Raw genomic sequence first — 25906 nt, 5'->3', positions numbered from 1 at the left:
TGCAAGATGTGGACTTCAATTAATCTGAGAGCCACCCGGAGTATTCCCTGAGGCAGAACCAAGAGTAAGTCCTGAGAATTTCTGGATGTGGTCCCATTACAAACAAATAAACAAAAATAAACACAAAAAGGTTATAATCTTAGATTGAAACAGGTAAATGTATACGTTAACCAAAACCAAACAGGCATAGGAACATTGAGTAGAAATAAAAAATGATCAGACTTAAACACCAATTCCAACAGAATCGATACCCAATCTACAACAAGCTAGACACAGAATGGCCCACTTATACTAGCAGTCCGGGGTGGGGGTGGGGGAGCAAAGGAAGGGCGATATGGGATGCATACTGGGAATAGGCTGGAGGGAGGACAACATTGATGATGGGAATGCCCCTGATTCAATGTCATTATATACCTAAAATACTACTGTGAATAATTTCTAATCCACTTTGGTCAAAATAAAAATTATTATTAAAAAAAAATGAAACAGGTGTTGTATCAAAGAAGAGAAGGTTAGCACTCCCTTTACAAGGCTGGAAGAGGTTTAGGCCTGCACATGCATATGGTTAAGGCACTGCCACCTACTTTGTAACATCTAACAGATTTTTTGAATAGATCTTTTTAAATAGATCTCTAGTGTTTGTCTATAAGTTTTTGGGCTCCTCTATGCTTGCCTATGCTATACTGTAAAGAAACCATGCCTATATTGTATATAACCCCTCTTATAACTTATCTCCCCACTCCAACTCAGACTTCTATTCTCCCAAGTTCTCAATTTTGATGTTATTCCTCCCTATTTAACCCTCTTTGCTCTCAGTTCTTAACTCACTAGGAACCAAAACCATCCCCCTGCATGAACAAGATGCCATCCATCTCCCAAAGTGAAAGGACACCCTCTCAGTCCCACATCCCTTGCCCTGTCAAGAAATGCAAACACCAGTTCTGCTGATTCATTCTATGTAGCCTTTTGTCTTGCTTCCCTCCACTCCCAACATGGACTGCTTCATGCAACTGCATTCAGCTCCAGAAGACCCCCAGCTCAAGGACACTACCTGACCCCTCACTGATGCAAACCACTGTGTAGAATAAAAATGTGCCTGGATCTCATCACCCCTCCCCATATTGTTTCAAAAAACTTAATGGGGATATCTAGATTTTTCTGGTATATTTTTTTAATAGTTATACCGCTTAGTGTGTCAACTTCCAAATGTAAATTTAGCCTACTCCATCCTTTGTAAAATTTTTATTCATTTATATATATATGTACATATATATTCTTTGCTTGTTATGGTTCTGCTGAGTATGAATTCTAGAAGAAAAGTCTTGCTTGGGATAAAAGCTTAGGTCAAAATCAGGGTGCAGAAATAGTATAGCCTGACATTTTCATCACCTAATGCACCAACAGGGTAATATGGCATTGTTCCTTTTTTTGTAGGCACACTAAAATGGAAAATCTTATGTATAGAAACAAGCTCTTACCTACTAGAAATAAGAACCCACAGAGTTTATAATACAGGGGCACCTCCCACCCTGAATATTTGTCATGGGAACTTACTAGACCTCATATAATTGGAACATAGACCATCCAAGCCTGAATCCCAGATCCCAACCTTAAGGCTAAAAAAATTTCTCAAAACAGCACCAGGATTCAAATTACCCCCCTTGAAGGGAGTCTTTAATACAGCTATATTACCAACTTATGCCAGGGTTTGTTCATATGACAACCTGTAGATGAGGAAACAGCGACCATTTGCTCTATGACAGGTTGTCCCACCTGATCACCTAATGATTAGATGAAATCAGAGGTCACTCCATCCTTTGATCTGTGCAAAAAACAAGATCACTAAATATAGAAGACTGACTGACTGTAACAACTGTGACTAAGCAGAACTTCTGGAACCCTAAAGAAAGACTCTATTCTAGAGTCTAGGACCTGTGCAAGAACCAAGATCTCTATTTAGAGAAAACTGACTTTGATAACCACAACTGAGCAGAATTTTCTCTGGCAACATAAATAGACCCCAGTGTTTGACAATGAACATGGCCAGAACTTGTAGACAATCCCATGATGGTATGCTTCAAGGGTGGAGAAACCCTGTATCTCTTAGGTTAAAGAAATTTCCTTTCTAATTTTCTAAATACTAACTGTACCTTTGCAAAAAAAAAATAAAGCTTGCCATACCAGTCCCCATTTCCATTTATATTTTTCTTTTTTTTTCTTTTTTTAAATTCATATTCATGTTCTTGACAGGGGCTTCTCCCCTCTTTATTTTTTTTTCTTCAACAGAACAATAGAACATGAATCGTCTTGTTCTACCTCAAAAATTAAGGGAAAAAAGTGAATAGTAGGTACCAGAGGCAAACAGTGGATATAAAAAAATGATCAAATCTAAATACATAACCTAAAGTCAACAGAATCAAGAGACCCAAACTATAAGAAGCTATACACGAAAGTAACCTGTTATGCTGGCAGTTCAGGGCACAAAGGGTGGAGTTAAGGGAAGAATGCTGGGAACAAGGGCAGAGGGAGGTTGACACTGATAGTGAGAATTTCCCAAATTCACTGTCACTATGTACCTTAAATATAACTGTGAAAGACTTGTAATTCACTTTGATCTCAATAAAAATTAAAATACAAAGAAGAAGGCCAAGAGACTTCTAGTACAATGGGTAAGGGATGCCTTGTACACAGCTGAACAGAGATATTCATCTGAAGTAAAAGAGAAAGAATCTTGTTTTAAAAGTATTTAATGCTCTTTCTACCCTTATTTTGCTTTGAAACTGTGAGTTATTTAAATTAACCTGAGCAATTTTCTAAAGTATTTTTCAAAAATTAAGCATTTTGCATTTTAGAAAACATCATTTTTCAAAATGTGCATATTTGTACATTACTATATTAATTTCATAGTCTTTCTTGCATTAGAAAAGGTCACTGGAATGTTTTATTTCCCTAAGTCTTTAAGGTTATTTATTTCCCTAAGTCTTTAATCTATTATCTTTTACTTAAATGCCTGATAAACATCTAATTCATGTTTTCCTAAATATGTGACAAATTATCTTCAACAGGTCCCTTTTTGTACTGAAATTATTCTGACACAGCAACTCCAACTCTCAATCTTTTAATAATTGGCTGCTCACCACAATCGTAAGAATTCTTTTACAGAAAACATTTCTCCCTGTAGGCATAACTGAGCAAAGAGGAGTTACTGATAGAAGAGATATATCTTACCATAGTAATCACTCCGTTCTTTCCACAGATTCCCCAGTCTTCTTAGAAATTATTCATTTCTGCTAAGAAATCTACTAATCTCAAAGATGGATAATTGGCTTACTCTTGATGCGATAAATTGTACAATATGTTTCTCACCAGGGCATTAATTTTTAAATGGAAAATAGAATTTCAGTTGACTGTTTCATATAAGCTGCTTTGTGTTTATGCATAATTCTTAGAGATTTTTATATATTTAAAAACTCAACCACACCAGGTCCCAAGGTTCCCTTGGGAATTTCACCTGGAAATCTCTAAACTAAGCCAAACAAATACTGCTTAGGATTACTACTCACAGGGATAATTTATATCCTTCATCTACACTATTTGAGCTATTATTTTAACAGCAAGTGTACAAACAGCCAGAAATAAATAACAGAATCAAAATTTATTTTTGAATTTGTGAGAAGTAAAAAATTAAAACCAGACCACTTTTGTTCAACATACCAAATTACATTCATTAAGTGGAGTAAATGTTGTCCTGGATTATTTTTCTTTAGGCAAAAATAAATAATAAATATTTTCTGATTTAGTGAAAAAGAAATAGTATGTACCAGGTATAATGATGCACATTTGGGGATTGGAGTGGTAGCAAGGATGATAGGGCATTTTCTTTGCACATAGTGGACCCACGTTTGATCTTTGGCATCCCATATTGTTCCCAGGAGTAACCTCTGAGCACTGCCATTTATGATCAAAAAACCCAAAAACCAAAACAAACCAACCAAACAAAAAGCCCTTAAAATAAAGGTAAAATACGTATGACTTCCAAGAGAGAAGTAGAATACCTGACTCGAATACATGCAAAAGGTGTGAGTGGAGGGAGATGGGGTGCATTGGTTTTGGGAATGTTGAACGGGTGAAGTGGGGTGTTCTTTCTGTGACTGAAACCCAACCACATGTTTGTAATCATAGTGTTTAAATAAAGATATTAAAAATGAAGGAATCAGAAAAAAAAGTAAACTTTTTGGACATTAGACATTTTATGTTCTAGGTTTTGCTAGTTAAACAAGTATATTCACTATTCTAGAAGGGTAATAATTTATTGTCCCTTGCTTTTAAAATTTTGATAAAATAGACCAATGTCTAAAATAGGTAACAAAGCCAAATAGAATTATTTTCAGTTAAAAAAAAGGTTTCAATATTAGAAATTAATAAAATATATCACACTAATATAATTTTTTAAATTGTATCAATTAATATAGAAAATCATATGAATAGAAGCTCAATAATGTAAAGCTATAGGGTGATAGCTTTAACATATTGACACCAGCATTATAATTTTGTTAATGAAGCTAAATCCATTTGTGAGTCACTGGTTGACTCCTACAACAGTATTTGTGACCAAGAACATTTATAATTCTATAGTTAATTTGAAACTTGATGGTGATAAATTTCAAACTTTCAAAAAATTAAACATAATAATGCATTCGTTCACTACCTCTTGAAAGCATCATATTGGGAGCCCAAATATCTGCAAGATAAAAGTAAAATAAAGTATACACAGATAGAAATGGTAGAAATTCAATTATATTTTTCCATGACATTACTGAGGAGATGATTCCCTATCCAGAAAAAAATTATAGTGAACAGAAACTTTCTGGAACTAAATTTATTTAAAGCTAGATTATGAGATAAGGTAAATATAAAAATAAAATGTTAATACATAAAATTGATCTCATTATTTTGTATAAATATCAACATTAAATAAAAATTAAAATGTAAAACACTCTATCACCCAAAATGAAATACTTAGGTATCAATATAACAAAATATGCACATTAGATTTTATGATTGTTAAATTTCCTTTTTTTTGAGAAAAATTCATAACAATATATGATCAAAGAATTAAAGAGGGATATTTTATTTTCAAAGATAGGGAAACTATTTTTAAGAGATAAATTCTTATTATAAGTATGATTTCAATATAAATACCAGAAAGTTATTACAGGGGTATTTTTATGCATATTATTTTTTGGGGGGGTCACAATTAGTTGTACTCAGGGCTTACTCCTGACTCTGTGATAAGAGACCACTCTAGGTGGAGCTAGTGGACCTCATTATGAGTTGTCAGGGATTGAATTCTCTGGGGCACAGAGTAAGAAAAATATCACTTATATACCATCTCACATCTATTCATTAGTCCTTTAATAACAAAGTAGAGAACATAAAGGATATATATTACAAGGGAACAGATTCCAGTCATCAGGAGGCCCATTGCTATCCCTTACCCACATCAAAAGTTCAATAGCCTCATACCACTATACCTTGTAGTTTCAACATAGAATTGGGAGGGGCATTAAATAGTTAGGACATACTCATATAAAACTATTTTCAGCATAAGGACTTTCCTGTACTTTTGCAAATAAATTGCTGTGTGACTTCAAATTTTCTTTATTGTTACATATCTCATCATTGGCACAATCCATTTGGATTGGAGCCCACTCTATCTTAAAAATTATTATAATTATGAGATATAATTTGTTGCTTCAATTCCATTTTGATAAGCGAGAGACTCACTTTTGTCAAATATAGGAAATAAAAGATAAAAAAGATGATTTTCTCTTGATAATATAAAGATCTTTGACTGCTATTTTGTAAGAAAAGAGAGAAAATTCATTTTGTTTTGCAATGATAGTAAGTGCTTTCAATAAAATCTAATCTATATTATTATGCCATGACTATTATACTTCTGTTGCAATACTGATCTTAAGTGATCGCTTCTCAGATTCTTTGACAACACAGTTTTTGATTACAATAGTGCACATGAATTAAAGAAATAAAATTATGAGTAGTATAATAAAGGTTTTCATATAAATATAAATATTCATATTATATACATAAGCACATCTTATAAGAAGCCATAACAGATAACAACATTTAGTAACAAGTACAAATCCACTTCAGAAGCATAAAAATATGCAGTGTCAGTTTTGTTGTTGATTTTGTTTTTTTCCATATATTTAATTTTTATTAAATTAAAGAGTTACAGAGTTCTTGCATTGCCAAACTATGCCTGAGAATTCAATGAAAGAAATGGTACAATGGACAGCCTCATCATCCACCCATCATAGAGTATATTGATATATGTGTTTTAGGACATTCCTAGAAAGAGAACTGAGAAGAAGTCTCAAATACAGACAGGGGTGGGGGAAGAGGAAAAATTACATTCAAAAATCATGATTTCAAATTTTGACTTACTTTAAAAAACAAGTCCTTTAATATATTTCAACTTGTTACCTGACTGTTAAAATTTTGAAGACAGTGAGTGAGACAAAACTAAGATGTTTGATAAACTAGAATATGTTGAAATGGAGATAAAATAAAAATACAGAGAGCTTATAAGTTATAATCTAAAAACTTAAAAACTAAACAGAAAACAAAATTAAATTAGAAGAGAAAAAATGTCCAATGGGTTTATTCTAAAATATTTAAATTTGAAATATCAAAGTTTCAGGGCAAGTGGGCATATCTGATCTTGTCATTGTGACCTAGGAATTAGATATTTAATTTATTTTTAGTCAGCAGGAATCATTAAAGAACTGTATCAAGCATGATAGAATTTTTCTTAGGAGCAGCAATACAAAATTGACAGAGGATAGCTCTTAATATAATTTTCTGACCTTTACAAAAGCTTTTGTTAGCTGTTTTATAAAGGACTCTAATATAATAGAAGATAGAATATCATTGAAAGCAAGTCGCTTGAATCTATAAAAGATGGTTTTACTATCAAAGAAAAAATGTACTAAATGAAAGGATTTTAAACTGAAGGAGAAAAAAAATAAACTGAAGTAAGTTTGGGGGCTTAATAATGTAGACTTTTTTTTCTTTATTAAATAAATAATATATTGTGTTAGGATAGTAGAACACATACCGTATTTGCTGGCTTATGATGACCCTTCAACCCATGAAAAACTTCTTAAAAGTCTTAAAAGTAAGTTACTTCTTAAAAGTAAGAGGGGTGCGGATAACTCGTCCCTGAAGCTGGAACAAGTTTCAGCATGATGTATACCAGCATATAATATGACTCCCAACTTTTAGGAAGTTTTTCATGGGTTGAAGGGTCGTCTTATATGCTGGCAAAAATGGTATATTTATACAAACCTTCTCATTAAATCAAATAAGAATATATGCAACTACAATCACATGTGTAATCATGGTACTTAAAATATATTATATAATATAGAAAATTTACAAAATTAAATTTAAAGTTAAATGAATTTAATGATACTGAGATTGAAGATATGACATATTCTTAAATGAATGCATATTTATTCTAAATAACAGTTTTTATTATTTTGCAAATGTATTTTTACCACTCAAGAAGCAACAAGTCTAATATATGTAAACTAATTTTTGGAAAGTCAATGAAAAGGAGAGGCTTACGGACAAACTTAACTTTAAGTCATTTGAAAGGTTATAAAACAATACCAAAAATACATTTAAGGGACCAGAGAGATAGCATGGAGATAAGGTCTTTGCCTTTCATGCAGAATGATGGTGGCTCAAATCCCATCATCCCATATGGTCCCCCATGCCTGCCAGGGATGATTTCTGAGCAGAGAGCCAGGAGTAACTCCTGAGTGCTGCCGGATGTGACCCAAAAACCAAAAAAAAAAAAAATCATTTAAAATTTAATATATTCAATTTTGATATATATGAGTATATATAAGATTTCTTTACACTTCATTTTTAACATTGCTATAAAAGCAATCGAGAAAGCATATTTTAAGTTATATATTATGAGAAATTAAATTGCTCAAATTTTGTTTTCAGAATCACCTATTTTACATATACTGCAACTATTTCAGTTTTATTTAGATAAGATGAATATTAAATTACTCCATCTACAAAGCTATCATTGCAATTAAAACTTTTGAAATCTATTTTTTTATTGGCTAATAGAGCAATCATTCCACTTTGACCCAGAGGAAAAGGACTAAAGAAATTCTAAATTAATAAGACTCCATGAAAATTAAAAAATGACCAGGTAGAGGTTAGAGAGATATCATAGTGGTAGGACATTTGCCTTGCATGTGATGAACCCATGACTTATCTGGGTTCAATTTGGGTTATATATATTTTTTCCAAATTCTTTTATAAAAGTATTACATATTGAACTATGAACCAATTAGCTGCCATCTATGTTGCAATTACTTTGCCTTTAGTTTTAATTAGAGAGTTGGGATTTGCTGTGGTTTTCTTTTTTTTTTTATTGTTTCGGTTTTTTTTTTTTTTTTTTTTTTTTGTGGGTGGGGGGGAAGGCCACACCTGGCAATACTCAGGGCTTATTCCTAACTCTGCATTTAGGGATCATTCCTGGTGGGTTTCCGGGGCCATCTGAAGTATCTTGGATTAAACCTGGGTCAGTCCCATGCAATGTAAGCACCCTACCTGCTGCACTAACACTCTGGCCTTTCTTTTGTTTTTGCAATTCAGATTTTGTTTGTTTGTTTGCTTTGGGGTCACACCAGGCAGCTCTCAGGCTTTAATCCTGACTTTGCACTCAGAAATCGCTTCTGGCAGGCACAGAGGACAATATAGGATGCCGGGATTCAAACCACCATCCTTCTGCACACAAGGCAAATGCCCTACCTCCATGCTATCTCTCTGCCCCCCTCCCACACACACCACATAGTCTCTCGAGCCTGCCAGGAGCAATTTCTTTTTATTTTTTGACTTCATATATATTTATTTATTTATTATTCTTATTGCAGTCCAAGTGAATTACAATTCTCCCACAGTAATATTTGAGACACATAGTCACAATGAGTGATGGGCATTCCCACCATCTACCAGGAGCAATTCTGAGCACAGAGCCAGGAGTAACTCCTGTAAACCACAGGTTGTGGCCCAAACACCAAAAAAAAAAAAAAAATAAAAAAAAAGCTATACCTATATACTTTAAGAATTTTTGTCACTAATAATCCCTGAATTTATTATTTACAGATCACTAAACCTAAATGATATTTATTAACTATAACTTTATTATATAATTACAACTATTATAAGAATTTAAAATGCATTTATTTTCCTCCACATATAGTTAGAAAATTTAAATTATAGAAGTTAAAATGTACTTTGGAGTCAAGTTAAAATCTCCATTAATTACAGCTACCAACCATCAAAATTCATATTATTTTTTTGCCTGTATCCATATAGGTCCAATTGGGATAGTGATATCAACCTAATTTAACTGTTCTAACTTATGGGGTTATTTATATTGCCTAATCTAATCAAATATTGTATAAATGCATACACATCAGATTCTATCATACAAATGACAATTTACCTGGTACTTTATTTAAAAGTAAAACTAAGCTCTTTGGTTGCAGTCTCATAAAAGAAAAAATGAAGATATAAAGGAAAAAGGAAAATGAAGCATTAGAATCAATTATCCAGTATTGCATTAACAGTGTAGCCAGAGCTTTACAAAAGATTTTGCTCAATTTATAAATTTCATATAATGTTCAAATGGAATGTTTGGAGCCTTCCATTTTATCTTCCTTATGAGGGAGTCAAGAGATAGATTCAGAACATTTACCATCGAATTCCATCTTACACATCTTCCAGAGATGATACTAAAACCTATGTAGGTTTAAAAACCCAAACATATGGATGATTTGACTGTCCCATCTGAGTACAAAGCCAGGGTTCCCATAAATGCAGTCTTACTAGAGCAATTATCTAGATTTGGTGATCTTGGCTGTCATGCAATTCTCATTTTGCCATAACCTCTACATACCTTCCAATTGAATTAAAGTTGTAGAGAATTGCATTATTTTATTATTATTTTTGTAGTTGTATAAGATTACAATATAGATATAATACAAAAATCTTTATCCATCATACTGCTGTTGGACATTCAGGCTGCTTTTTATTGGTAGGAGGTAGCCATTTCATTGTTAATATAATTTCCAATTCTCTAATCCTAAGCAATGATGGACATTTTTTTTCTGTGCCTGTTGGCCATTTCTGTATCAGTTCATTTCTTTCCGGGAAAATGTATGCATGTCTGTATTCACTATAGAATTATTTATTACATAAGTACAGAATCTGGAAATTGCAAAACGTCCAATAAGAGATGCTAAGGAAAATGTGTCAGATGGAAAAATACTATATGATGTCTCCTGAGTATGGTATATATATAAAAAAAGGGAAGTAAAGGAGTAGTTATATCTTATAATAACAAAACCATAAAATTTTCTAACAAAACTGGATTGCCAAATGGTAGTAGAGGAGTTGGAGAGGGAGAAGAAATTTATACACCAGATTGCTGTGTAAAAGGTGGAAAAGGGTCATTGAACATTTGCTGATACTAAAGGGGAAGTAACTTGGTATCTAAAGCTCTTAAAGTTAACACTGTCATAACCATCTTACCTTAACTACAATAAATAAATGTTTTAAACTATTAATAGATAAAAATATTTTTTGTAAACCTTTTTTTTCTTCCTTTCATATGAATTGTCTTCAATGACTTTAGGAAAGTCCTCCAATTATTCTATTTCACCTTTTGTTTTCATCTTCCCTGCTCCTAGTGTTCTTTAATGATGCACATTATTAATGCTGACAGGAACTTAGACAAATATAAATCTGATGTTCTCAAAGATGACAAATATGTAAAGTCAAATAATCAGTATTTTATAATTTATTACTTAAGTACAGAGCTATTACATGGCACCTTGCTGGACTTATATAGCACAGCTCTAAGACTCAGATATTAGTTACATAACTTTCCTTTTGGTTAGGCATATACTATGTCGTTGATGTATGCAAAATTTAGAAAGCAATTTAGCATTAATGTAGAAAATATCTGTGGCATAGAAGAAAAGTATGACTGATGATAACTTTTACTGATTTATTGTCTTGTTTAGTCAAAGACCTAACAGTTGTGATTAATATAGGAATATACCAAAGGGAAAATACATTCATTTATTTTCTTTTGCAAATACCAGTTGTTGATAGGATAGTTGAATTTTTATTAATATTTATCATTTTCTACTATGTTGTGGAAGAATTATATTAATTTGTAAATTCAACAGGTACTAATCAAATATATAATAATTTGGTAAAATTAGATCTATATTCTCCCAATAACTACAATTACATGATACCAACAATATCTCTGTCTTTCTTTTTCTTAAAGCAAAAATCTTAGGGGAAAAGAATATTTCAGTGGTGTTTTATTTTAACTACCTTATCTGTTTTACAGATTTGTTATTAGCATTTAACTAAATACAATACATAGTTGTTCAGTTTGTTCTTTAGGTTCACCATCATCCACTTTTACCTCACTAAAAAAGGTCCTAACCAAAGAATGTTTTATTTAAAATTTGTTGTTTGGGGTGACACCTGGCAGTACTCAGAGGTTACTCCTGGATCTTCACATAGAAGAGAAAGACGCAGAATGGTCTCACTCATCTATGGGTTTTAAGAAAAATAAAGGACATTCTTGCAATAATAACTTTCAGACACAAAAGAGAAAAGATCTGGAAGTTACAGCTCACCTCATGAAGCTCACCACAAACAGGGATGAGTTTAGTTAGAGAAATAACTAAGTTTCTAACTAACTAGTAATGAGAATGAACGAGGGAAATAGAAAGCCTGTCTAGAGTACAGGCGGGGGTTGGGTGGGGAGGAGGGAGATTTGGGACATTGGTGATGGGAATGTTGCACTGGTGATGGGTGGTGTTCTTTACATGACTGAAACCCAAACACAATCATGTATGTAATAAATTTGTTTAAATAAAAAATTAAAAAAAAAAGAAGTTACTCCTAGCAGACTATTGGGATCACAGAAGATGCCAGAGATGGAATCTGGATTGATCACATGCAAGGCAAATGGCCTACTCACTGTACTTTCACTTTGGCCCTCTTTAAATAATTCTCATATGTTCTTCTTTCATGATATTTTTTCACCAACAAATTTGTCCCGTTGCAAGACCTTGATTTTTGCTCGTGTGCCCATTTAAACTCTGGTATATCTAAGCCCACCTATAAAAATATCACAATTCTTTAATGATTGAGTTTAAGAATGACAACAAAATATTTTATATATCTGGTAAAATATGCATAAATTAAAATTTATTATTAATCATTAAATGGTAAAATTCAGTGATAATTAAATTCACAATTGTGCAACCATTGATAAAACTAACAATAAACCAAGAGAAACATAACAGATTATCTTTAGATTTATTTCATTACCACAATGTAAAAATCATATTAAATTAAACTTCATAAGTAACTCCTCATATATTCCACATGTCTTCAGTAACAATTTTGTTTCTATAAATTTGTTGATTTATGTTATATAAATAGAATCCTATGTTTTTCTATTGTATATCTTATTTTTCTTAGCAGATATCTTTAAGTTTCATACTCATGCTATTATATATACATATACAATATTCCATTTCTATTTAAGCATGAATCATTTTATTTAATTATGCATTTACAGGACTGGAGAGATATCATGAGGTAGGGCGTTTGCCTTGCATACAGAAGGACGGTAATTAGAACCCCAGCATTTCATATGGTCCCCGGAGCCTGCCAAGAGCGATTTCTGAGCTTAGAGCCAGGAATAACCCAGGAGCGCTGCTGGGTATGAACCAAAAACCAAACAATAAAAAAATAAAAAAATTATGCGTTTACTATTGCCTTTTTTGGGGGGAACTACATCTGGTGGAGCTCAGGAATCACATGTGGCAGGCTAGGGTTACCTTAGGAGTGCTGAGGATTGAACCTGGGTTGGCTGCATAAAAGGCAAGTGAGCTACCTATTGTACTATCACTCTGGTCATCCTTCAAGCTTTTGTGATGCTACTACATAGGTGTTTTGTATATAAATAAATTTATGATTCATATACTTTAATATGTTTATCGGTTTAAGTTTTTACTTAAATTCTTCAGGAATTGTGTTCACTGACAAGTTGTTTGGAGACCAATTCTAAGCATACTTTTTGAAGAACTGCCATATTGTTTTCAATAGAAGATCTACCAACATAGGACAATTGTTTTTAAAGTTTTTCACATTCTTTATAATACCTTTCATGTTTTATGCCAACATTTATTTAAGCAGAGTTACATTAACATCTTGTATGTATATATATAATACTACATAGTTTATATAACCAAAACACTTAAGTTTTCTGCCTAAATAATTGTGTTCATAATTATATAATTTTTAATTTAGAAATTATAAACATCCTTTCAAGGACAAAAGAGCACTTATAAAATGTGCATTAAAATCAATATTATAAAATCACATTACTTATTTTTTATTTTAATTAATTTTAATAGAATAGTTACAAAATACACTAAATTGTTCTTAATTGAGTTCAGTGATAGACTGTCAATATTCATTTCTGTAATCAATATCCCCAATTTCTCTCCTGTTTTCCCTTTGCCCTCCTGCCTGCCTCTATGAAACACATTTTTCTACTCTTTGTCTTGCTTTCTTTCTCTTTATCTTACTTTTAGGCTTTTGTAGATGTTTTGGAATATTGTTACTATACTGACGGGATATCATGCATGTCACTTTACCTCCTCACAGCATCCAGTTCTTGTCCAGAATGATCATTTTCAACTTTCATTGTCACGGTATTTATTTCTCTGCACTAATTGCACATCACTGTTCCTTGTAGAAAGTTTCCTACAATGGACCATTTTTATAGCCCTTGTTTACATTGTCTTTGATTAAAATTAGTATGCTATCTCTTTTTCAATATATGCCACAAATGATTGTGATCATTCTATGTCTATCCCTCTCTAACTCATCTCACTCAGGATAATGCTCTTTATATCATCCATATACAATTTCTTATTTTACTCTGAGTATTCTTCTTATTATTATTTTTATTTTCTTTTGAGTATTCCAAATAATGATTTGATAGTAACTTTGTAGAAAATTTATGACAGGAATATGAAGCTTTAAGATTAGAAGTCTTAAAATCTGCCATTATTATTTTCTACACATAAAAATCTAAACAAGCTACTTAACCATGTCAATTTCAGTATTCACATGAAATAAATAAATAAGTCTTATGTCATATGAATTATAAAAGATAGTCTTAGATGTTTGTAACAAGTTTTTTGATAACTATTAAACTTTCTCTTCCTTCAGTAGAAAATATTTCCTAGAACTAGTGGTGTTAGTGTTAAGTGAGATATTTGGTCAATGAACTATTATTAAATATGCTTTAAGTAGATATTAGTCACAGTTTCATAGTTTTGATGGAGCTCTGACAGGAATCCAACTAATTTATTGTTTTGAGTAAAATTTACTTTTAAAACAAAATTCTTGTACTCAACTCAGTTTAATTTAGTCAAACTGTAGTCTTCTTGGACACCCATGCTTACACTAGTTTTAAATATGTAACCATTAAGTTTGAGACTATTACAGAATGTAGCACATTACTGCAAACCAGGCAATAGAGACAGTTGGTTTTAATTTTCCATGTACCATTTGGAAATGTAATTATTTCCAATATTTTGGGAGAAATAGGGTGTTTGATATAATAATTAAGTCAAAGAAGACTTAAAACTTAGTATTAAAGGTCATAGTATAATACAGGTTACTCTAGAACCAAGTATTTCCCCCAACCACCTCCCTGAGCACAGAGCCAGGAGAAAGATCTGAACATAGTTCAGTGTGGCCCCCAAACCAAAAATCAGAAGAACAATTTACTGTTAATATAATGTAAATAAAATTAAAATGGGCTAAAGATATTAATTTATATGTCACAAAGGAAGATATACAAATAACAAGTAAAGCAAACTAAATGATGCTTTTCCTATTGGCAAAGTCATTGGGCAATAGAAATAAAGAAAATATATCTTTGTATATGCACCCAACTTGAAGCACTGTCTACATCAAAATACTAGTGATGATTCTGAGCAATATGAACTTCTAGACATTGCTGGTAAAGCTACAAAATGGTACAGAAATTTAGGAAGGCAATAAATTAATATAAGTAAAATTAATTGTCTATGCTATACAGAAGTTATGTCCCCAAAAGTTTAAAAACATTTTTGTTGTTTTTTGGGGGCCATACAGAGCAGTGCTCCTGGCTCTGCACTCAAAAATTGTTCCTGGCAGTTTTAGGGGTCCATATGAGATCCTGGGGATTGGTCCAGGGTTGGCCTCATACAAGGCGAACTCCCTACCCACAGTGCTATTGCACCAGTCTCTTGAAAACATATCCAAACACACACACACACACACACACACACACACACACACACAAATGCTACAAGGGGAAATTTACAGCAGCTTTATTTATAATTAGAAAAACTTGGAAGCAATATGATATTCTTCATAGAATGTAGTGTATAATAGATAAATGGACTATGAGATATATAGTCTATGTAATATAGTCCAACATTAAACATAAAAGAGCTGTCAAGTCATGAAAATACAATGTTCACTGATGTACAATTAATGGAGAAAAAGCCAATAGCAGTTTATTAATTAAGAAAGATAGGTAAATGTTATTTATTTTTTTCAATTGTAGGTATTCCAGATAATGCACAACTAAGGGTATATTAAGAATATTAGTACTTTTCAGAGTTTTGTATGGAATGATTGACAGTTTCAGCACATACACACTCATAGAAAATAAAAATCTTAGAACATCAAAATACTTTCATATATTTCTTCAAACTCACAAAACGTTTACCACCAAGAATAACCCTGCAGTAAAATCAAACATCCTGGTTATGTTAATATAGATCTACCAATAGCAATGAACATAACGCTCTGCTGGCAGTTATTAATACTGGGAGAGCTATTTAATTGTTAAGGAAGTGGGTAAGAAGGAAAAGATTTCTCGAAGTTTTGTTATCAAATATCTATTTATGAAATAATCTAAATAAAAATAAATTTGAGAAAAATAGAATAAAATTTATTAATACTAGAAACAAGAAATATTAGTGGATATAATAGAACCATTATTTTGAACATGTTATAGGGGAGAATTTTATGTTTACATATATCGTACGTATTATAAAATATGTATTTTCTTTTATAAAATGTTTAATACTAGGATACTATGCAGTTTAGTTATAATTTAATGATATTAGATTGAAGTAAGAGTGTGATGAAAATAAAGAGCAAGCTCATTAACTTCTTTGCATGCCAATTTCTCTATCTAACTGTTTTTGATTATTAAGTAGAACACTGTGAAAAGTGGTTAGCATAATGACTATCTTTAGGAAATATTCAACAGTTATTCACATACGTAAATTAGTCTGTCACTATCAGAAAAGCCTAAACATATATTTAAAAATATAAGCAAGTTTTAAGACTACTATAATGGTAAAACCATTATCATTAAATATAATAGTGCTTAAATTTTTGCTTCTGAAATATATTATTATCCTTACTTCAAACAAATAATTGTCTTCAGTCAAAGTATAATGGAGAATCTAGGAGAATGCAGTTCTAGTCTGAAAGTAATCTATTGTTCATCACCTTCGTGCTTAAGATAATGAAGATATAGTTTGAATATTAGAGAAGCAAAATAAACAGGTAAGCTTATTAATAGGAAAATTATTGTAAGTCTATAGTAAAGAACCAATGTTTCTCAAAGTGGCTACATTTCAGACAAGTACAGGAACCATCCAGAAAGTCAGTAGTAACTATGTGTTCAATTGGGCTGCATTATATTTTTTGGAGGGGTCACACCTGGCGGCGCTCAGGGGTTACTCCTTGCTCTGCAATCAGAAATTGCTCCTGGCAGGCTCAAAGAACCATACGAGATGCCAGGAATCGAACTGGAGTCCATTCGGGGTTGGCCACTTCAAGGCAACATTCTACTGCTGTGCTATTTCTCTGGCCCCACTTTTTATTTATTTATTTTTTCTTTTTCAAGGGAGAACGCACACGTAGTCCCCATCTACCATAAATTATGCAGTCGAGTTTCCAACACTTTGGGAAATCGCAGGTGTCAGCAAGCCCGAAGTGCAATGGGCGAGCCTCACCCTGGGGAAACCACCTTCTTGACCATAGAATCGCCCCTGCCAGGTAAGTATACCTTTTATTTTCTTAAAAGTAGTAGTAACTGTGTTAAATATTTTTTCTCTTTTCTGAAATTGCTGCAGGCATCTTGCATCTCAGCATCTCTAGTGGGGAGCAAATCCTTCACCAGAGAAAAACGGGTAACACGAGTGGCCGAATATGAAATAATGAAACCATACACAGAGTATGTGGAGTCAACACATCTTCTGGCAGGCTCAAATTTAAGCATAAATAAAGCAGGAGGCTTTATAATTGAAAAAACATCATAGGTATAGAGAAGAGTATTTACAATCACAAAGCAAAGTTTAACAGTGATAATGTTTTAAGCTATGGGTGTGAACTGTAAGGATTCTGAGTTACAAAGAAGGTTATAACTCAAGGCAGCTCTTCGTAAGTTTACTTCAAATGCAAAATCAGGAATTATTAGGAAGTAAAAATATCTAGGAACATGGTCTTCACTGAGTTGGGCTCTATTGTTTTAGAGATGAAGTAAAGGAAGGAGCCAATTCCCCTAAGGTGTGGTTCCCTTTTTCTGAGAAGAGTCAATAGCCAGGATCTGCATTCTGGCTACACCTTTGATTACCAGAAACAGCAGCTGCTAGGACATATTTGAAAAAGAGAAGAAATATTGTCTTTGCTTTTTGGTTTTAATTATCAAAAAAAGGGGTTCTCTTGGTTATCTTTGGAATTTCTAAGCCAAAATATTTGATAGTTTATAGTTTTGTTTGAGATTTTACAAAGAACAGATAGCCAAGTAATGATAAAAAATGTAATACCAAGCATGAATTTTTCTCTTTGGGAATTCCTCAACTATCCACACAGGGGAAAAGGTGTCCACAGTGGGCCTTTTGAGGAACTCCATTGGGTGTTATTTCAGTTCTCCACATCAGGAAAATCTGAGAATACATCTGGTGATCTGAGCTCTCCTAAAAGTTCATGCATGCCATGGCATGAAATGATGGCAGTTAACCAAGTAAGTTTGTGAACCTATGGTCTACATTTGGACATAATGGAATAATACAGAAATAACCTGTGGAAAGGCAAGTTGGCTTTTCTGTCTATCTACTTACCTACCTAATATCTATCTATCTATCTATCTATCTATCTATCTATCTATCTATCTATCTATCTATCTATCTATCATCTATCTATTAATCATCTATCATCTATCTATCAATCATCTATCATCTATCCATCTATCTATCTATCATCTATCATCTATCTATTTATCTATCTCTCTATCATCTATTTATCTATCTATCTATCTTTGTCATCATCATCATCTTTCTATCTATCATATGTCAATCTTTCATCTATCTATCTGTCTATCTGATCTGTGTATGTGTGTAAATACATATTGTTGTAGGGACACACCTGGTGGTGCTCAGGGCTTACTCTTGATTCTGTGTTCAGGACTCATATCTGGAAGGTTCAGAAGATAATATTGGTTTCCAGGGAGCTAATCATGTTTGAGAATGTGCAAGAAAACACCCTATTCATTGTCTTATTCTCTGGCCCCCACTGAGTTATTATTATTATTATTATTATTATTATTATTATTTGATTGAACATGTAACATGCAGTTTTATTTTATTTATATAAGCAATAAAATATTATGAACAAAACTAATAAAAAATCTATACTTCTGGAAAATAATTGTTAGAGTATAGAATCAAGTTTGAAGAAGCTTTTGCACTTTAAGTAAAATACTCTATAAAGAATAAAGTATTAATGAGGATTTGAAAAACCAAATAGAAGACATTTTAAGCGAAAATTTCAATTTATTAATTTTTTTCCTCAGGGGAGAGCATGAACTCAATCCCTCACTACCACAAAATATGCACTCGAGTTTCCCACATTTGGGGAGATCGCAGGGGTCAGCACATCGGAGTGCATTGGTTAAGCCTTACCCTGGGAAAACCACCTGGTATCATTCCTGCCAGGTAAGTCAATTTATTATAATAGTAAATCTTATTCTTGCCTTTAAAAAATTACACATTTTTCTACTTCTGTGTGTGACTTTGTGTTTATCAGCATGCAACTTGTTTCAGACAAACCTAGTGAAATTTACATTGAAAATTGTTAAGAAATTCTCCTAATTTTTCTAGTTTCTAAATGTCTATTGTGTATTTTGTATTGAATGCAATATCATATATTTTTATTTTCAAAATATTTTTATTTATGAGAAGGTAAGCTGGTTAAGTGAGAGTTAGTGGGTAGGAGGGCAATTGCTTTACATGGTTTTGATCATGATTTGATCTTTGGCACTCTACATAGTCCCCCCAAAACATCAGGAGTGATCTCTGAACACAGATCCAGGAGTAAACCTAGAGCACTGATGGGTGTAGTCCAAATAGAAAAAGAGACAGGAAGAGAAATAAAACTTGAAACTGTATTTAAACTCAATCTCAGATTCTGAGATTAAATAATATTTGCTAAAATTATTCAAATATAAATCAAATTTTAATAATATCCTGAAATCTTGACTTAGTACAAACTGAGTTGAAATAAATATCACCATTGTTACTATTCAAATTTTAATTATACAATATCTCTATCATTATCAGAATACTATGGAATATTTAATTTGTCTGATATGGACACAAGTGAGTAAAATAAGCATTAAACAAGTAACATATCTTATAACTGAAAAAATATAAATTAAGGGAATGTGTACTTATAAAGATTTAAACCAGATATTTTAGTGGTGTGTCATCATCTCATATATAAAAGCTCAGTGGGAATGCTAATGCTTTTAACTCATGGAGTTGTTTATAAAGGAATGAAAATTAATATTGGAAAAATTATTAATATATGCAAATAGTTCACAGAGGACTTCATTTTTGAAAGTGCAACAGGAAAACCAAGTTCTGGCAAAGATACTAATGCACAGTATCCTCCAATTGATGTGTGCTACCAGATCTCTACTGCATGTCATCAAAGAATAAATATAGGTAACAGTACAAAGAAGGTGAACAGTAATAAATAGAATAAAAACTGATCAAAAAGTTTCCCAAATTAAAAATCTATTCTTATAAGTATTTTATAAAAATAATCATACATCAGAGCAATAATTCTAAAGAATCTGTTTAAGAATTCAAGAGACAATAGACTTGGAATGGCAAATGTCCCAAGAGTAAAAACAATACAAATGCGAGGATAAAATGAACTAAGTAAATTAGCCAAAAAAGAAAACAAAAGTAACAAAAATCAAGTCACAGTATTAAAAAATAAAAATACAATATAGATATTAAAAAAGAATGACACTTGTTAAGATTTTATCAATATAAGCATATTCAGTAATAAAAACATACTTAGCTATGTTAAAAGTCAGTTTGTGAACTAGAAGCTTTATAAATAAAATTAAATTGCCACTCTGTTCTCATAAATGCAAATGAACAATTTTAAGGTTATAATCTATATCCATATTCATATTTGTGTAAATATGAGAATTAAAGCATTATAGGAATATTTACTCAGTGTATGGTAAACCCCTCACACACAATGGCAAAACTAAAATATATTTCAAACTGCATTACAGGTTGAAATATTTATCTTCTCAACCTTCTGTATCTCTGCAGGATACATGGCAAGGGAGAAAAACTAATACTTTAACAAATTATGTATAAAAATGTTATGTTTCACTGGCACATGCCTTGTTGACGAGACAGATATAATGGGAGCTATGTCTGAAGTTTGAAAAATATGTTCTGGCCATACTAAGATGGAGAGAATTAGGAGTTTGCCATGCCATATTTCATGGGCCATGATTGAGCTCATACGACTCAGAGATAGTGAGACAAGTGGCCTACATGAGGTAATGTGAGAAGGAAGGGTTCAGATCAAGGTCAAAAGAAATCTCGTTTATTTTTCATTTAGCCACAAAGACAGTAAAATTTCTGAGACTGAGAATTCAGATAAATGAACAAGAGGATTGACTTCTAGATGCTCCAAAGCAAAGGAATGAAATGAAAAACAGAAAAGAACAGGCAGGAAATTTACAGAGATATGGAGGTTAGGGGAAAAGGAAAACGGGTCACAATTAAGCAAGTCTAACAGATAGTCATACCACCAGGAACTATTAATTATTATCAATACTGCTTAGTGGCCAATTAAAACATGGCACTAAGCAGGGGTAAAATTGAATTATGCCAAGAAGAGGTTGTTAGCTTATATTATTTTATTGGAATCAGTTGGGGACAAAAGATAACTAATGAATAGTAAGAAATTATCTTCTGAGTCAGAAAGCAGTGATTTATATTGGTCTTTCAGGCTTTCTTAATGAGCTATTACTGTACAAAAAGAATCACTCAATAAACAAATAAAAGAAAATTTCAGCCCTCAGAAACTCAGTTTAGTGGATGATCTGTTCACTCACTACCATTTATTGTTATTGATTTATTGTAGTCTCACTAAAGAGAAGACTCACCTGAGATTACAAAAATGACATTGTCAATGTAGCCTGCTTAAGTTTTCTATCTTCACTAACTCAGAAGACAGTTGCTAAAGAATATCCTATCTGTTATTGAAATATATTATTGCTCTGGAGTTTCTGTAGCTCTGTAATCCATTTGTGTACCTAAATTTGTTAACCATTTATTTTCTTTTACAACATATCACTTTTTATATCAACTTCTATATTTGTTTACATTCTTTATCTTTTACTATATTGTTTTTGTGGGGAGGCATAACAAATCAGTTGAACTTTGGGCATATTCCTGGCTCAATACTTAAGAATCACTTCTGGTAATACTTGGGGAATCTAATGCCTTATTCACTGGACTCTCTCTCTCTCTCTAGTCCATACATTTCTTTTATTTCATCAATCAGTCATACTTGTCTATCTGATTAAATCTTCCATCAAAAGACAAGATAAACTACATCATTGTTGTATTTTTTTGTTTATTAAAAGGCCACAGTCGGCAATCCTAAGGGCTTACTCTGGCTCAGGATCCACTCATAATGATGCTCAGTGGATTATGTAGGGTGCCAAGTGACTTAAAAACTAAGTCAACTGTGTCCATTGTACTAACTCTTGAGCCACAGATCTTAATGTATCTCTTCTCATAGAGAAAGAGTTATGTGCAAAATACAAACCACTGCCTTTAAGTGTGATATCCCTGAAATTTGTTAACCATTTCCTACTTGATAACATTTTTTACTTTGCTTCAGAGCAAGCTTCTGCAACACAGCCTACCCTTTCTTTCTACATTTGTAGAAGTTAGAAAAAAAAATTCTTTTCCTTTACTCTTTCCTCTACAACTTAGCTCATTATTTAAGGCTCTCCACATTTAAACTCTTACTGACTCCCTAATTACTACCTGTATAGTAACTGATGCTTATTCTGTCTTTCTCCAGTCCTTTATTATTCTGTTTTCTTCATTATGGGATGGTTTGTATCATTTCAATGTTAAAGAGTAATATTCCTTCTTTTATTCAAAACCCAATTCTGCTAAACATTTTCTGATTGTAATGACTGCATTCTTTTTTTCTATTTATTTATTGTATTATTATAATTTATTTTGGTTTGAGGGCCATAGCTGGTGCTTCTTTAGGCTTTCTTCTGGCTCTTTTGGCAGGACTTGGTGTTTATATTACATAATAGGAATCTCACCCAAGGCAACCACCTGCAAGACAAGCATGCTTCCCACTGTTCAATCTCTCCAGCCTCCTACATGTTTTTTGAATGCTCACTTTAGCTGTGACTAATTGTACTAGATATTTTCCCATTAAATATTAAGCTTGAACATTAAATCATGAATCATAATATGTATTCTACAAATATGATTATGTTGTTTTATAGAACTTGCAAAATTTGCAACATAAGCAGTTTATAATCCTCATATGTAAATTTTTCTATATAATTAAATATAGCTACAAGTATGCATCAAATATGAAAAGTTTTGAAGGTACTGTAAAGTAAGAGGTACTTTTCTCACTGAAAAGTGAGAAGAGAAATGCTATGGGCTAGAATGTGTTATTCTAGAATATTGAGTACATAAAAGTGTAAAATTACAAACAGAAAAAATTACTTTTTATGAGAAGAGTTTAACATCAGTGAGAATATTTAGCTTGTATAATAATTCATATCTGAAGATTATGGATTCTTGAAAACTTTAGCTGTTTAGCAATATCTTGAGTTTTTATAATCCTACCCAAGAAGGATACATCAGAAACTCTAAACAGTTCCATAGTTTGTCATAAATAGATAAATAAATATCATAATTTAAGAAAAATTAAACAAAATGTCTAAATTAGATAATACATCTTTTATTAACAATATTAAAAGATAGTGGGTGCTGGAGTGTTAGCACAGTGGTAGGGCATTTGCCTTGCATGCAGTTGATCCAGGACAGACCCAGTTTGAGTCCCAATATCCTATATGATCCCCTGAGCCAGGAGCGATTTCTGAATACAGGGTCAGAAGTAACCCCTAGGGATATACACTAGGAACTAGGAACGCAAGAATACAATACAAAAATTCCTTCCTCACACCTATATTTATTGCAGCACTATTCACAATAGCCAGGCTCTGGAAACAACCAAGATGCCCTTCAACAGACAAATGGCTATAGAAACTGTGGTACATATACACAGTGGAATATTATGCAGCCGTCAGGAGAGATGAAGTCATGAAATTTTCCTGTACATGGATGTACATGGAATCTATCATGCTGAGTGAAATAAGTCAGAGGGCAGAGATAGACGCAGAGTAGTCTCACTCATCTATGGGTTTTAAGAAAAATAAAAGTCACTTTTGCAACAATCCTCAGAGACAATGAGAGGAGGGCTCACTTCATGAAGATCACCACAAAGAGTGGTGAGTGCAGTTATAGAAATAACTACATTGAGAACTACCATAACCATGTGAATGAATGAGGGAACTGGAAAGCCTGTCTGGAGTACAGGTGGGGGTGGGGTGGGATGGAGGGAGATTTGGGACATTGGTGGTGGGAATGTTGCACTGGTGAAGGGGGGTGTTCTTTACATGACTGAAACCTAATCACAATCATATTCATAATCAAGATGTTTAAATAAAAGATGTATAAAAAATAAGTAACCCCTGAATGCCGTTGGGTGTGGCCCAAAGCCAAAAAAGAAAAAAAATCAAACTGATAGTACCCTAAACTTGTAGTTCAATGTAAGGGTAAAAATAAAAATAAACTAAAACTCAGAATTATAATAAGTAACAAATGTTTAGAAAATTTTAATGGATATTTTTTTTTGTTTTGTTTTTTGGGTCACACCCTGCAACACTCAGGGATTATTCCTGGCTCTATGCTCAGAAATTGCTCCTGACAGGCTTGGGGAACCATATGGGATGCCATCATTCTTCTGCATACAAGGCAAATGCCTTATGTCCATGCTATCTCTCTGGATCCTTAATGGATGTTATACAAATTTAGGGTACACGTTTTATGTCATTATATTATGGAAAATAAGAAGTTTATTAAAGGTATTTCAAATATGATTATATTATGAAAAAATCTACTTTACCATGAAAATTTTAAAATAAAAACAGGATTATTTAATTTAATTAATTTAATTTAATTTAAAATCAGAATATTTTATTAAATTAATCACTTACTTTCTGTAAAATGTAGGAAGAACATAAAACTTACATAATATAATAAACTTTTTGTTGCTTGCATAATCTCTTTTCAATTATAATAAATATATGATATTTAATACATCATATGTATATTATACATCATAATGCCAAGCACTGTTTAATTAGCTTTTCTATAGCAGATATTAGTGGAAGGGAGTAAAAAGAGAAATAGTTCAGAAGATAAGGCACTTACCTTGCATGCAGCCAATTTTAGTTCAAAGCACTTCATATAGTTCCATGAGTAGTGCTAGGGATTACTCCTGAAAACTGAGACAGAAATAGGCCCTTTATTCTGTCAGATGTGGTTCGCAAAACTCCAAATATTTATTATTTGGCACTTCTCAGGGCTTATTCCTGACTCTACTGATACATTATTACTGGCAGGACTGGGGGCCATATTTGACATTAAGATAGAAAGTAGATTAGCTGCATGACAGACAAGCAATTTACTCTCAGTATCATCTTTGTGACTCCTGTAATACTCTTTTGCAGGGAGAGGAAACACCAACAATGCTTTCCTGGCTCTATTCTCATGGGGTCACTCCTGATGTGGCTTGAGGTATTATACTGTGTGCCAGGGATTGAAATCAGTCTGGTGCTTGCAAGGCAAACAATTTACCAGCTGTGCTATCACTCTAGTTCAGAGTTCCTCAAATTACCACCTATGGGGCCACATGAGGCTCATTGAGGACATTTATCTAGCCCTTTGGGTGTTTTGGCACCACTGCCTGTCCTTCTTAGCAGCCTACCTATTCCAGGGCCACAATGAACATGTGTGCATTGTCTACCATATATTTGAATCGCATCTTTCTCTCTGTCTTTCAATACCTCTCAGTTGCAGGCAGAGGCCCTCAAACTACTGCCCACAGACCTAAAGCTCCCATTGAAATACTACTAAGTTTGTTAATTTAACCTTGCTTGTTCTTCATTTTAAATATTGTAATTGTCCCCTTTTTGTTATTTTACTTTAAGATAAAATATATGCAGCGTGAATAGAAATTTGTTCAT

General features: G+C 32.6%; 2 non-coding genes and 1 pseudogene across 2 annotated transcripts; 1 reads left to right on the top strand and 2 right to left on the bottom strand.

Annotated features, from left to right (window-relative positions):
- The first annotated feature begins 489 nt into the window (after window positions 1-489).
- LOC126002775 (U6atac minor spliceosomal RNA) lies at window positions 490-610 on the top strand. Its single transcript, XR_007493413.1, has one exon. It is a non-coding gene; the product is annotated as a U6atac minor spliceosomal RNA (small nuclear RNA).
- Window positions 611-17136: 16526 nt separating this feature from the next.
- LOC126002815 (U1 spliceosomal RNA) lies at window positions 17137-17300 on the bottom strand. Its single transcript, XR_007493443.1, has one exon. It is a non-coding gene; the product is annotated as a U1 spliceosomal RNA (small nuclear RNA).
- A 1784-nt stretch (window positions 17301-19084) lies between these two features.
- On the bottom strand, window positions 19085-19237 carry LOC126002877 (uncharacterized; annotated as a pseudogene).
- Window positions 19238-25906: the final 6669 nt, after the last annotated feature.

This window comes from Suncus etruscus, chromosome 2 (assembly GCF_024139225.1).
Source record: "Suncus etruscus isolate mSunEtr1 chromosome 2, mSunEtr1.pri.cur, whole genome shotgun sequence".
Taxonomy (NCBI): Eukaryota; Metazoa; Chordata; class Mammalia; order Eulipotyphla; family Soricidae; genus Suncus; species Suncus etruscus.
The sequence above is the reverse complement of the archived record's forward strand: the minus strand, read 5'-3'. Positions and strand labels throughout refer to the sequence as shown.